We start from the raw sequence: 14,935 nt of genomic DNA on the forward strand, positions 1-14,935 counted from the left end.
AATTGAAATTTAGCATTTCCCTCAATGATCTAAAAACATTTCCCTGAGAAAGGGTCTCTAGCCACCAGACTGCCAATGGGGTCCATGACACCAAAAAAGATTAAGAGTCTTGGTCTAATACACATACATTATTCTATGTGGGGGGACCTTGCAGAAATTATAAAATTAACAAGTACAGCCAGGAAACAAAAGTGTCATGAGATGTATACTTCTCTCTGTATGTATGCATTTAATTTCAACATTTCATATTCACTTGAAATCTCATTTTAAGAATCATGCTCTTGCAGTTATATCACATGTATATTATCAAAACTCATGAATAACAGTCACTTATTTGAGCTCCTCCAAGATGATTCCTCAGTGGAGATCTTCCTGCACAATAGACATTGTTGGAAACAAAAGGAAACACTGTATGAAAGAGCTTTGATTTGTTTGTTTTTCCCCAAAAAAAAATCTATGAGCCTTGGGTCTGGACTCTACTCTATGCCATGCCAAAGTACTGAGTAAAAAGGGGGATTTTATAAGAAAGCTATCCTAGTTGAATAATTCCAGACATACACTATACCAGGGGTAACTGTCACTCAATTAACTCCAGTGCTTAATTGCCTCATCTTAATGTTGACATTACACAAGAATTTCCTACTCTAGTACTTTCTTCTGTGTGTGGTTTAAGTCTGGGTTCATATCCCTTAACTGTTGGTATTATGAGTGTCCATTGATAATAAAATATAAATCTCTCGATGGGCATTGTGTCTTTCTTTAAGCTATCAGCCCCTTTCAGATCAAAACTATGTTGTCTTTTCCTTTTATTCTTCTTTTGAACACAATAATGCTCTAAATACCATAGTATATCTTACATCTTTGATGATTTCAATGAATGAGTGAGTGAAAATACTTACTATGTGCAAAGCACTATGCTGAGAGCTAGAAATACAAATAGAAAAGTAGAAAAATAGTAAAAGTCTAGTAGAAGTAGAAAAGTCTAGTAGTAGAAAAGTAGAGAAATAGAAAAGTCTAGTTATCAAGAAGCTCACATTCTAATGGGGGAGACAACACATATGTAAGGTTGCAACTACAAGTCACATGGTCCTTAGGGTTTAATGGTCCTTAGTTCAATGGTCCTAGAGGGTATAGCAGCAAAGAAAATGGTAATGCTTCTTCTTTAATATCGTTTCCAGGGATGAAATCATATCAGTTTCTGATGTTGAAATACATAAATAATGAAACATTCCCATAATGCTCATTAGTAGCGCATCTAAAGTATTACCTAATTCAAATATAATAACGTATCATTAGTAGCACATCTAAAGTATTACCTAATTCAAATATAATAATATATAATAACATACCAAATATAATAACATAACAAATATAGTAACATATAATAAAATATACCCCTCCTCACTTGTGGGCCCACTTAAACGTTAACCCAAGTTTAAAGCACGTTTTGTGCATGGCTTCAGCATCCACTCAATTCCTTTGTTCACTAGCCCCCACAGATGTGTTTCTTTTACCAGCCAACCACAGAATACATTACTTAAAAGCAAAAGACATCCAATTAACTAGCAAGATAAGTGCTCAGAAAGTTTTCCCCTATACATACAAGGGTACATTCTTCCACAAGTACTCACACCTCCAGAGGGGATGACAGGGCACATGGCAAGAATACACATGACTAGAGAACATGCCTAGCCAGAATACGTGTGGAGACCACTTGTGGTAAGGTGGTAATGTCATCAACTGAATTCCATTCTCTACTGAAACTCTCTGATCGACATTTCTCCATACTATACAGCTTGCTGCTGACTACCTCCACTGACAAACATCACTACTCTTGGATATGTCCTGAAAGCTGGATAGAGGTGCCATCAGGGTCTAGAAGAAACAAGGCTTTCTCAACATGTGCTTCCCATTTCTCTGCAGTGTTTCTAGTCTATGGCTATTCCAATCTAATAATATTCCATTCTATACATGGTGATGTATGTGAGCCCAGGATCTGAGAACCAGTCTGGAGTGAAGAAGTTTGTAAACTTGTTCTAATCCATTCTTCAACCCCCTAATCTACAGACTTCAGAACAAAGACATGAAGAAAGCTCTAAAGAAACTCTTGGGTGGGTTGTCCCAGATATTGCCTAAAGGATACAAGAAATGAGAAAATTTTATTCCACAAGTTTTTTAGCATAACAGAGAATTGTGTGAGAAAGAGAGAATTTGGAAAATAGCTTCAAAGACAGGTTACTGAAACGTAGATAACACGGAGAATAAAAAACTTATATAGTGCTTTAAGATTTTCAATAAACTTTACATATATTATCTCATTTGATACAATCAATGCTAAAGTGATTAACATAAAATAAATCTAGAAGAGTACACTTGGGATTCAGGCTATGGAGGGCTGAAACAAAACTTTAAGAAATTTGTGTTTTATTTTAGAGTCAATAGGAAATCACTGAAGGTTTTTGAGCAAAGAATATTATTTTAGCAATAGTGGGAAGGATGGATAAAAGAGTAGACCTTAAAAATAGGGACATTGAAGGGGCAGCTAGGTGGCACAGTGGATAGAGCACCAGCGCTGGAGTCAGGAGGACCTGAGTTCAAATCCGGCCTCAGACACATAACACTCACTAACTGTGTGACTCTGGGCAAGTCACTTAACCCCAATTGCCTGACCAAAAAAAAGAAAAAATAGGGACACTGGGCTTATAAGAGTGCAACTGATAGGTGATGAGTACCTGAATTGGCTGATGGCTCTGCCTGGAGAGGAGAGAGATGCAAGGGATATTACTTAAAATGAATCAGTAGGTCACAAGACCCTCTGCCAATAAATATAGAAGTAAAGCAAAGATGCCTATTCTCTCCAATATTATTTAATAAAATTCTCTATTTGATTAAAAACTGCTGGGAAAAATTAAAAACACTTTGGCAGAAACTCGCCTTGGACTAACACCTTACTTCATCTTCCATAACACATTCCAAATGATTCCATGACTATAATAATAAAGGTCATACTTTAAAAAATTAGAAGAGAAACAAATAATATACCTCTCAAAACTATTTATGGAAGATATATTCTTCACCAAACATAAGATAGAGGCAATTACAAAAGATGAAATAGATAACTTTATATGAAATTGAAAAGCTTCTGCAAAGATAAAATTAATGTACCTAGCATAAGAAGGAAAGTGGTTGAATGAGGAAAAAAGTCTCTGTATAAATTTTTTCTGATAAGTATTTAGTATCTGAGATATATCAACTGTGTGTATGTGTGTGTGTGTGTTTAATGTGTGTGCATAGATAATGTATGAGATCACCAAGACAATGATGACAGAACCTAAGACAGAACCTTGAAAAACACCCAAATGTAGCAGCTGAGAGGAAGATGAAGAATCAGCAAAGGAATCCAAGAAAGATGGGTAGGAAGAAAGGCAGAAAAATGTAATCTCAAAAACCAAAAAGACGATATCCAGGAAGATAGGTAGGATCAACAACACCAAATATTGCAGAGATGCCAAAGAGGCTATATCATAGACTGAAAAAGACTGTCAGCTTTAGTAATTAAGGAGTCATTTGTGACCTTGAAGAAAACCAGATTCATTAGAGTGATTGGATCAGAGGCGAAACTACAAGGGTCTGAGGAGTGAATAAATAGTTGGGATGTCATAGCAATGAATATTTATTCTAAGAAGTAAATGACTCCTCCCTTTACTATAGTTGGTCCAATGGATCAATTAATAAATATGATCTCACTGATCTCACCATGGAGTCTTCTTCCACCTACACAGTTGCAAAGAGGAGTGTTCCCAACTATGTCTTTCTTAATGGGAAGAATGAATCACGTAAGAGAACTGAACCTCTAAAAGTAAAGAATACTACATATCTTAGGTGAAATCGACTAGAAAAATCAAAGAAAAAAGGTTAATCAATGAATGAGCCAAGATCATAAGAGCATAGGTTGAGAAGTATAAGGCCCTTAGAGGACACTGAGTCCAGTCCTCTCATTTTACTGATGAGGAAGCAGATGAATAGAGTATTTGAATAAGCAAAGTCTAAAAAGCAAAAAGCTTAAAAAAAGTGGCCTACTAATTCTAAATCCAGGACTCTTTCTGCCTTTTTACTCTAGTACCCTCAAGATTATTAAAGTATCTTAATGCAAAAAGATACTAACACAAATATTTGTAATACAACATATTGTGTAAGTGCGTTTGAAAAGTTACAAAGCAAATAGATATCTGAGAGATAAGCTGAATAACCAGAGATGATGAAAAGCTTCCTAGAGGAGGTAATGTTTGACTTGGATCTTAAAAAACAGGTGGGAATTTGTCATATAAAGAGGGGGAGAGAAAGGCTTTCCTAGCATAGGGAAAAGTGGGAACAGAAGTATGAATGTGGGGCAACACAGGCATGTTTTACATGTCAAAGAATAGTGTTTCTTGGCTGTAAAATTAAATGTCTGGATAGATATAATACGGAATGCAGCTGGAAGATCAGTGCCCAAATATACGAGTCCTTGAATGACAGATAAAGGAATGTAAATTGATAGCCAATATAGAGCCACTGAAGATTTTTGAGCAGAAGTTTTTAAGCTGAGACTCATGAAATTATACATGTGTTTTTCTTACAATTTTTTTTTGTAAATACTTCAATGTAATTGGTTTTCTTTATAATTTTATGTTTTATTTTATGTCTTTAAAAACATTATTCTGAGAGGGGATTCACAATTTTGGTTTCACCAAGTTTCCAATTGGTTTCATAATATAAAATAGGTTAAGAGGCCCTGTCAAGAAATGAGATGGATTTTCTTCACAGTGTGATATTTTGGATCAAGACATGTTCCAAAGTGCTTAAGATTGTCATCCATCATAAAAGCTCATGGAAGGGGCAGAGCCAAAATGGCAGAATAAAAGCAGTGACTTGCTTGAGCTCTCCTCCAAACCCCTGCAAATACCTGTAAAAATGACGCTAAGCAAATTCTAGAGCAGCAGAACCCACAAAAAGACAGAGTGAAACAAATTTCCAGCCCAAGATAACCTGGATGGTTGGTGGGAAAGGTCTATTGTGCTGCGCTGGAAGAGGAGTGCAGTTTAGCACAGACAGCACAGGCAAAGACCAGACCTCAGTGAACCTGGAGCAGGCCTCAGGGGATTGAATCACTAGCAGTTGTAGTGGTTTCCAGACTTCTCAACCCACAAACATCAAAGACAACTTAGAAGCTCAGTAGGAAAGGTCTGTCATACCATGAGGGGAGAAGAGCTCAGTCCAGCCCCAGTCCTAGCACAGCCCCAGGGCAGTGGCTGCTTCCAGAGCTCTCAGCCCACAGACAGGGGGGGATCCAGTGACTGATCTGTGGGGTATTGAGGGGATCTCTTTGCTGGTACTGAGGCAGGATTCTCTTCCTTTGCCCGTGGTTGGATCTGAGTCGCAGTCCTGGGTGGTTGTCCTGGGGCGAGGAGGAGCACTGGCATGGTGGAGCTTGTGGCAGAGGTGGACAGGGAATCCTCCTCACAGTTCCATGGCAGAAAAGAGTACTTGTGGTCACTCATAGACCACAGCACAGACCAGGAAAGGAGTAAACACCTCGCTCTTGATCATACCACCTTGGAAGAACTGAAAATTTACAAGTCCCTAGAAGTATCTCTGAAAATAGCTGCATAAAACTCCTGGAACTTGGGACAGTACATCCTCCACACTGGGAGTAGACCTCTACCTTAACAAAGAGTTTATAACTCAAGTAATTATCTGGGAACATGAGCAAACAGCACAAAAAACCTCAGACCATAGAACCTTACTTTGGTGATATAGAAGATCAAAACATACAACCAGAAGAAGACAACAAAGTCAAAGCTCCTACATCCAAAGCCTCTAAGAAAAATATAAATTGATCCCAGGCCATGGAAGAGCTCAAAAAGGATTTTGAGAAGCAAGTAAGAGAAGCAGAGGGAAAACTGGGAAGAGAAATGAGAGTGATGCAAGAAAATCATGAAAAACAAGTCAACAGCTTGCTAAAGGAGACCCAAAAAAATACTGAAAAAAATAATACCTTAAAAAATAAGCTGATCAAAATGGCAAAAGAGGTCCAAAATGCCAATGAGGAGAAGAGTGCCTTAAAAAGCAGAATTGGCCAAATGGAAAAGGAAGTCCAAAAGCTCACTGAAGAAAACAATTCTTTAAAAATTAGAAAGGAGCAAATGGAAGTAATGACTTTATGAGAAATCAAGAAATTATAAAAGCTCATGTAGTAGTAAGTCAGAGCAAGGAGTCTGAACTCGCTCTTCTCACTGAATTGCATTCCTTGTTAAGTTCCAAAATCCAGACCTACACCTTTATTTCTGCTTTATGAAGGCCACTCGTGTGGGCAACTCAGGACTTTTCCGAGGCACCTGAGTTAGAGGGCAGCTTACAGGAGTCTAGGGAGGTGGATGGGTTGGATGTCCCATAGAGAAGGATTCAACCGGTTTTCCCCCCAACTTCTCTATTTCTAACATGCTAAGTAACCACAAAATATGAGCTATGCTGTTGTTGGAATTTTGAGGTTTGTTTGACTGATAGGATAAGTTCATGTGCAGGGTAGAGGTGCAACCATAGATTTAAACAATTTTTTAAAACATACTTTTGAAGCCATATTCAGAACATGGCCTCAGTGAATGTAGGGGGGTGGGAGGGAGGGAGCTGCAATTAGGTGGTAAGAAGAGTATTCTAAATTTATGTATGCTGATCTCCCTCTGGTGGCCATTGGGAATAATGCAGCTTTTTAAAGGAAAGTTATTCTAGGAAAGTAACCTAAGAAACTTTGGTGAAAGCATTCTCTTGGTGGTTTGAGAACTGAAAAACTCACGAACAATTCATATGTTGTACTTCTTGTTTGGATAATTAGTAAAGTGATAGCTTCCTTAGGCTTAAGGGTCAAATATAACCTATATCATATTGGCAGCTGAAGAAGAAATATATTGGTGGGGGCAATAGATGTAAGAATAGTCATGGAAATTATTTCAGCAAGCAAGATTTTTAAAACAACTAGTCAAAGATAGTAGCCTTAATGTTTTTCACATTGCTCCTCCTTCCCCAATTCTCAGCACATGGTAAGCACTTTTTAAACTTTTTATTCAATACATATTTGTAAATATTTGCTCAAAATCCTTGGCTATATCTCAGTGTTTTTCTGCCTTCCTAGCATAAGGGGTCATTTTTTTCCTTTTGAGATTTCACATGACATATTTAGTCCAGGCTTTCATGTGTCATGAGAGGAAAACTACAAAATAGGTTGGGAAACAAGTAATCCAGGCCTAGGCTCATTTAAATCCATGTAGATGTATGGAGGTAGATGAAAAAAAACCTCTTAAATTGAAACTCTTCTTCACTACAACTTCCTAGATCAGAGTGTGCCAGGTTTCCTGGAAGTTATGCTATTATCCTAAGAGTTACTGATGCCATACATACTAAAATGACTGTTATATCAATGGGACTCAGAGAAAAAAACATTGGATTTTGGAGGGACCTTAGAAATTATCAAGCCCATAAATATTGGAGAATATATGGGAAAATTGGAACACTAATGCATTGTTGGTAGAGTTGTGAACTGATCCAACCATTCTAGAGAGCAATTTGGAACTATGCCCAAAAGGCTATAAAACCCTTTGATCTAGAAATGCCACTACTAGCTCTGTATCCCCAAGAGATCATCAAAAAGGGAAAAGGATTGATATGTAAAAAATATTTGTAGCAGCTCTTTTTGTAGTGGCAAAGAATAGGAGATTGAGGGGATGTCAATCAACTGGAAAATGGCTAAACAAGTTGTGCTATATGAATGTAATGGAATACTATTTTTCCATAAGAAATGGTGAGCAGACTATAGAAAAACCTGTAAAGACTTGCATGAGTTGATACTAAGTGAAATGAGCAGAAGCAGGAGAACATTGTACACAGTAACAGCAATATTGTGCAATAATCAACTTTGTGAGGTTTAACTCTTCTGAGCAATGCAATGATCTAAGATAATTCCAGAGGGCACATGATGGAAAATGCTATCCACATCCAAAGTAAGAACTATCGATTATGAATGCAGATTGAAACATACTATTTTCTTTTTTTTCTTTTTTGGTTTTTCCTCTTTGTTCTGATACTTTCTTTCACAACCTGACTAATGCAGAAATAAAAAAAAATTATCAAGCTCAAATTCCCTTATGTTGCAAATGTGAAAACTGAGGCTCTGAGAACTACCAAGTATGACACACAAAACATAATAGGAGAGCTAGAATTAGAGCCCAGGTAATGTGGCATAGTGGATAGCGTGATGGACTTGGAGTCACAAAGACCTAGTTTCAAATCTTGTCACCAACCCTTATCAATTGTGAGACTCTGATGCAGTCACATAATTTCTCTGAACCTCAGTCTTTTAATTTGTAAAATGAGTATGAGACTAATTCCTACATCACAAGTCTGTTGTGCGTATAAGTTGAGATATTTTATGCAAAATACTTTTCAAATCTTAATGTTAGCTATTACTTCATTTTGCTTTTTCATATAACACAAATCACTGTTGCTGTTACTGTTATTAATTAATCTCAACCTGTTGTCCATGTTCAGATGGAATAAGGAAACCTGCATATTCCTTCTAGCATTTACCCTTAATAGATGCACCACTGGGGAAAGTCCCCTGCTCTCTCTGAATCTCAGTTTCTTCATCTGTAAAAAGAGGAAAATAATACTTACACTTTCAAACAAGTATTGAATATCAATGCGGCATTATGGCTGGAAGGCTGGTCTTGGAGTCAGAAAGACTTAGGTACATACTCTGCTTCTCACACATGCTAACTGTAATATCAGCAAATCATTTGACATCTCAGTACCCCCAGGGGAACTCTCTAAGTTAGTTGCAGATATACACCTAAGTGACAGAATGCATTGATGGAGGGGCAGGTGGAGGAAAAAAAATGGGTCATTCCCTACACCAGTGAACTCATAAGTGCAAGCAAGCAAAGAAACAAAAACTTACACTACCTATAAAATATGTGTTGTTATTGTTATTACACACAATCTCCTTGAATACATTGTATACATTCTTGCTACCATATCACTTATTTGGCACATAGCTCCATACTACCCATACATAGTGACATTTGTTGTCCTGTTGATTAATCTCATCATCCTTTTAAAAACATACTGGAAATAAAATTGATCTGTCCTGAAGGGCAATCAGTCATTGCTCCTGGTACACCTCTGATGAAAGTGTCAAGGGAAAATAATCCACTATAGAAAGAGATAGTAGTTATCAGAAGACTGCTAAATTTTCCTGAGCCCATCTTCCCGACAGGGGCAGACATTTAACTGACCCTTCTGATAAGGGCCAGATACTAAAAACAGTTTTAAGGAGCAAGGCCAGAGGGCTCTTGGATAAAATTCTAGAATTTGATATAGACTCCTTGAGTGAGTGAGATAGGCTCTTTTTCTCTCTCTTTCAAAATTCCTGTTTTTTATGTGTGTTTGTTTTAAAGCCAGGTGACATTTAAAGGACTAGACTATCTTGCTCTCCATGTTTTCATTGCTAGGTAAATCATATTTCAATTCCATATTGGAGAACTGAGTAGATGGTATGTAGGTTTCAAAGTTGACATATCTCCTTGCACATTGCCAAAAAGAAATAATTTTCCTTCTTTCATTTCTAGTCAGTTGAGAAAGATACAAGGCCAGTGGTACACAAGGAACTATTGCTCTTCCAATTAACTCTCTAATTATACTTTGGACTTGGAGATGGGAACCCTGGAACACTTGAGAAATGTGTTTTTACATACATACATACACATACCATATTACACTAAAGTCCCTTGAACAACAGTTATTCTTCATTTCTAATTATTTACTTGTGAAGATTGATGGCTATGGTGGTGATGGGAGCCAATATTCCCTTACATTTAGAAAAATCCCAGTCATCAAAGAGTCCTCTGAAATTCCATCTCTTATTTTTTCAAGTTTCCCATCCCAAATTCAATCACATTTTAGTGATTTCTTTCTTGTCTCCTTTTTTTATCTTTTCCTGCCAATCCTCATCCTCCTCTTATTTCTCAACTAACTCAATGATACCTGCACACACACACACACACACACACACACACACACACACACACACACACTTAATCACTTAGGTTCAAACTCATTTGTTAGGCTCTTCCAAAAAGTAACTTTCGATGGTTCTACCATTCTATGCTTTGAAGTAGTAAATAAAAGGACTTTAGAGACCTTGTGGAAATAAATATCCACATTTTACAGATGAGAATGCAAAGGCAGAGTTTGCTGTCTCTGCTTTTACTAAGACCTGAGAAGAGAAAGAACACTAGAATCCAAGTCTGAGAACCTAGGTTCAAATCTGGCATCTACTATGTACTGCCTATGGGACATTGGGCAAGTAAATTTACTTCTTTGATCTTCAGTTGCCTTATGTATAAAAGAAGTGGACTGAATCAAATGATCTCCAAAGTTCCTTCCACCTCTAAAAATCTATGATCTAATGATCTGTAAATACCTTAGTGAAGGCACTGACAAGAATTAATACATAGGAACTCCTTTCTTTATTAAGAAGGGCAAAATGTTGTGAAGTCATGTCTGAGTCTTCATAACCCTATTTGGATTTTTTTTTAACAAAGATACTCGAGTGGTTTGCCATTTCCTTCTCCAGCTCATTTTCCAGATGAGGAAACTTAAGCAAATAGGGTTAAGTGACTTGCCCAAGGTCACATAACTGTTAGGTGTCTGAGACCAGATTAGAACTCAAGAAGATTAGTCTTCCTAACTTCAGGCCCAGCACTCTATCCACTGAGCCACCTAGCTGCCTATTGCAAAATGCCTCTTTGTCTGTTACAAAATACTGTGGGTCCCTTCTTATTCCTTGAATTCTGGTTTAGTGCTTGCTGGGTATTGAAAAGGTTCTATCTCAGATGAAGGTGCTGTTAAGGATTTACAATTGGATTTCAAGTTGTTGTCCCAGATATTCTGATATGTGAAGGGGAGATGGGGATAGTGGGGCAGGCAACTCATAGGATTATAGATAGGACTAGAAGGTATCTTAGAGGTAATCTAGGCTAAACCCCTTTTTTTCTTGTAGATGAGGAAATTGAAGCCTAGAAATATTAAATGGCTTGATCAAATCCAATTCCTCTGCCTCCAAATTCTCTGTTCTTCCCATTGTCCCATACTGAACCAGAGTTGAAAAGGAATCCCAGAAAAATCCCCCACCTCATTTCAAGTGCAGAAAGATGAATATTCAAAGGTTTGTTTGTGGGGTGGAAGGAGGTAACAAGTTACTGTCCAAAAATTTAACTACCTCTCAGGTTATTCAGCTTGCTCCCCTTGGTGTGAACTTTAGGGATTAAACCAAAGGCAGAAGGTGCAGAAGGTTAGCCTCTGCTGGAGCTCATTCCTTGATAGATGCCCAATGTTGGGCATAATCTTGATCCATAATGTGTCCCTGCCTACATGGATACTTCTTATCACATAGTCATAGAATTGAAGAAAGTCAGAGCTGTTACAGACCATAAAGATCATCTAATCCAACTTCCACAAATTGAGTAATCTGAAATCTAGAAAGGCAAAAATTACCTATTCCAAGTCACAAAGCCCAATATTGACAGAACTGTTACTTGAAACCAATATTGTTTCAACTACAAAACTATTCTACTTTTCTTCCTTCTTTCTTCCTCAAACCAATCATTTTCCCTACAAAAACTCTATTCTTACTGTTTTCTCTGACCTTTGTCTCTGCCCCCCTTCCCCCATTCTCTATCTTCTTTTTCCACTCTCCCCTCTCTTCTCTCTTTGTCTCACCGTCTGCGTGTGTCTCTATTTCTATCTCTCTATCTGTGTTTCTGTGTCTCTCTGTCTCTATCTGTGTGTGTGTGTGTGTATGTGTCTCAGCAGCTGTGTGATCCTGTGCAAGTCACAACCCGATTTGTCTCAGTTTCCTCATCTGGAAAAGGAGCTCCAGAAGGAAATGGTGAACGACTCTAGAATCTTTGCTTAGAAATCCCCAATGGGGTCATGAAGAGTTAGACACGACTGAAATCGTTGAAAAATAACAAGATCCCTTCCCAATCTGAGATTTTGTTTCTATGACATAATACTTTCTATGACCAAATGTGACCAAAAAAATGATTGTCACATATTTTCATTTACGGTCCTGCCCTATCACACATCTCCCTACTTGAAATTCCCTTGGAATGTCAAAATCAGCATGTATCTAATATTGTAACCAACATCTTCTTTATACAAAACTTGTTCACTTTTTTATTTCTTCTCTTTGTCTAGAGAATTCACATTATTCTAACAAGCTAGACTTGAAATACCTGTTATCTTTGATAACATGTTATCCCTCACTTGCCAAATTCAACATGTCAACCACTCTTATTGATTCTTACCACTCATAGGCTATCAAGTAAGTTCTTCCTTTTCATTCCTTCATCCAACCTACATCAAGTTCATATCACCTCATGCCATTATTGTAACAGCTTCCTGAGTGGCCTCATTGTTCTTAACCATTCCCCTTCTGTACCACCTATACTATGCCCTCTTAACAAGTGAATTTCTCCAAAATACCACTTTAATCTATCACAACTTTGATCAAAATCCTTCACTGATTCCAGTTTGTTTTCATGATAAATACATATACTTTCTTATAATGGCATAAACATCTTCCTCAAAATGTCCTTAATATATCTTTCTATCTATATTAGTATAGAAAAAAAAACCTCAGGTTTAGGGGTCCCGGCCCATTGATTCTACTGGCTTTTGTTGTTGTTGTTGTTCTAGAGATACTCCTCCTGCCTAGAACCTCTACTCTGACCCTTTTTCAGGAACCCTCATCTCCTCCCCATCAAACACATTCTATGCTTGGAAACCATCTAACTAAAAACTGCTCACTCCTGTCTTATTAGTACTTCCCAGCCTATGGTATTATAGATAGGAAATAAAGAAGGTTCACTTGAATGAGATACCCCTCCTCCCTATAAAAGTACTTTGTCCTCTTCCACATTGCTATTTAATCACATTATATAAGACAAGTATCTCTCAGCAAAGACATGGCAGAGTCACCAAGAATCTGGCATACCCTGGTGCTAAGGTAGTGGAATGTTTTTCACCTGGATCACCAATTTCCTTCCTCCTCCTGCCAGAGGATTGTTGTGCCCAAGGCTGAGTCCCTAAGTATCCCTACCCACCCTACCTCCCACCCAGCCTCCTAATAATGCCCCCAGGTTTTGCACTTTCCCCTGTGTAAAGTAAAATATGCCAGCAATTTTGAAAAGTCTAATGCTTTTTAGCACTATTGGTTGTTTTTTTTTCTTCTGCAGGGACATCTAAATCCTCCAAAAAGGAGCTGCAAAGAATTGAAACAGGATTCCCTACTGTTCATCTAGGTCAGCCATATTAGTTTACCTACTATCCCCTTAATTTGTCAGGTGCATTTTGACTCCCTATCACTTGTTTGGAAGCAGAAAGAGCACTGGTCTTAGAGTCAAGAAACACAAGAGACTGACATTTCAATCCCACCTGTGCCACTTACTAGTAAATGGGAAAGACACTTCCATTTTCTGCGCCTTAATTTTGTCATCTATAAATAAAATGAGGAAATTAGACAAGATGACCTCTCATGTCTCTCCTAACTTTGATATTCTCTGGTCCCTGTGATTTTATCCTGGGAGGATCAGGATGGAGAGAAGAGGAGGGAAGGAGGGGGTGGTTTCTTGAAATGCTGATTTAAGTTCTATTATTTTCTTTATCACTATTCCCTGAAAATAAGATCTACCTACCCAAGGGAGCAATCAGTAATTTCTCCTGATGCTCATCTGGAGAAGTCCCAAAAGGGTAAAAGCAAGTAGGCATAGGAAAGAATAACCATCATAAGAAAGCAAGAACTTCCAGAGACCACAGTCTTCTTACAGAAATCAGTGGTGCATCTTCTAATAAAAGTCAGATGCTGGTACTCTTTTAGGTGGCTGGAGCATAGGAAGATGGTGTCTAATCCTGGATATAGATTGCTGGGGTAAGTGGTGATGGACTCTATGTCTCAATGCCAAATTCTGTAAAATGCAGGGGCCATGGGAAAGGACTACACTACTACAGGGAGGCAGGGTGATGTAGTGGGGGAAAAATATTTGACTACACATAGACCCACAAGACCTGGGTTCAAGTCCCTGGTCTGCCACTTAGTACCTGCGTGACCCTGCTTGTGACCTTACAACTCTGGGCTATGGTTGCCACATCTGTAAACTGATGAGAATTTGACTAGATAGCTTCTATCTATAGATAAATGGTCCTTACTCTTTTCATATAACTATTTAATTTTACCCATTTGGGATTTTAAATTATTTTTTCTTAGATATAGGAATGGGAAATACATCTTCAGACTAGAAGGCTAACAAAGATGATATAATGCTTGTCTCCCCCAACCCCCCCAAAAATAAACATGCCTCCTGAACTTTTCAACTCTCCTACTATACCACTGGGGGCTTTCCAATCCAAATGAAACTGGATTTTACATTGGAATTAAGGATGAGTCTTATAAAATGATATCAAAATGCACATAGGACATATGCTTCCTTTCAGGTTGCATATGAATGAAGCAACTTCCTTTCCCTCATAGCAGTCTCACTTGGTGAAGTTATCATGGGAATTGAGATTTCCTCACTCTCATAAATGTTCCAACCAAGCAAGGAAGCTGACCTTTCTCCAGGAATTTATATTTCTCCTAAACTTCAGCTCTCTCTTCTCAAACTTTTCACTCTAGCATCAAACACACACTTTACTTGAATGTCACATTCTTAGTTCTCAGTTCCTGCCATGGTCAGTCTACCAAACATGAAACTACTTGCCCTCTTGTGGTCCATTCTCTCTACCAGATTTCAATGTATGAAGCCTACGCTCTCTAATACATTTGTTGCATCTGCTTATGGTC

Source organism: Vombatus ursinus, unplaced genomic scaffold, assembly GCF_900497805.2.
Source record: "Vombatus ursinus unplaced genomic scaffold, bare-nosed wombat genome assembly UNPS02014880.1, whole genome shotgun sequence".
Lineage (NCBI taxonomy): Eukaryota > Metazoa > Chordata > Mammalia > Diprotodontia > Vombatidae > Vombatus > Vombatus ursinus.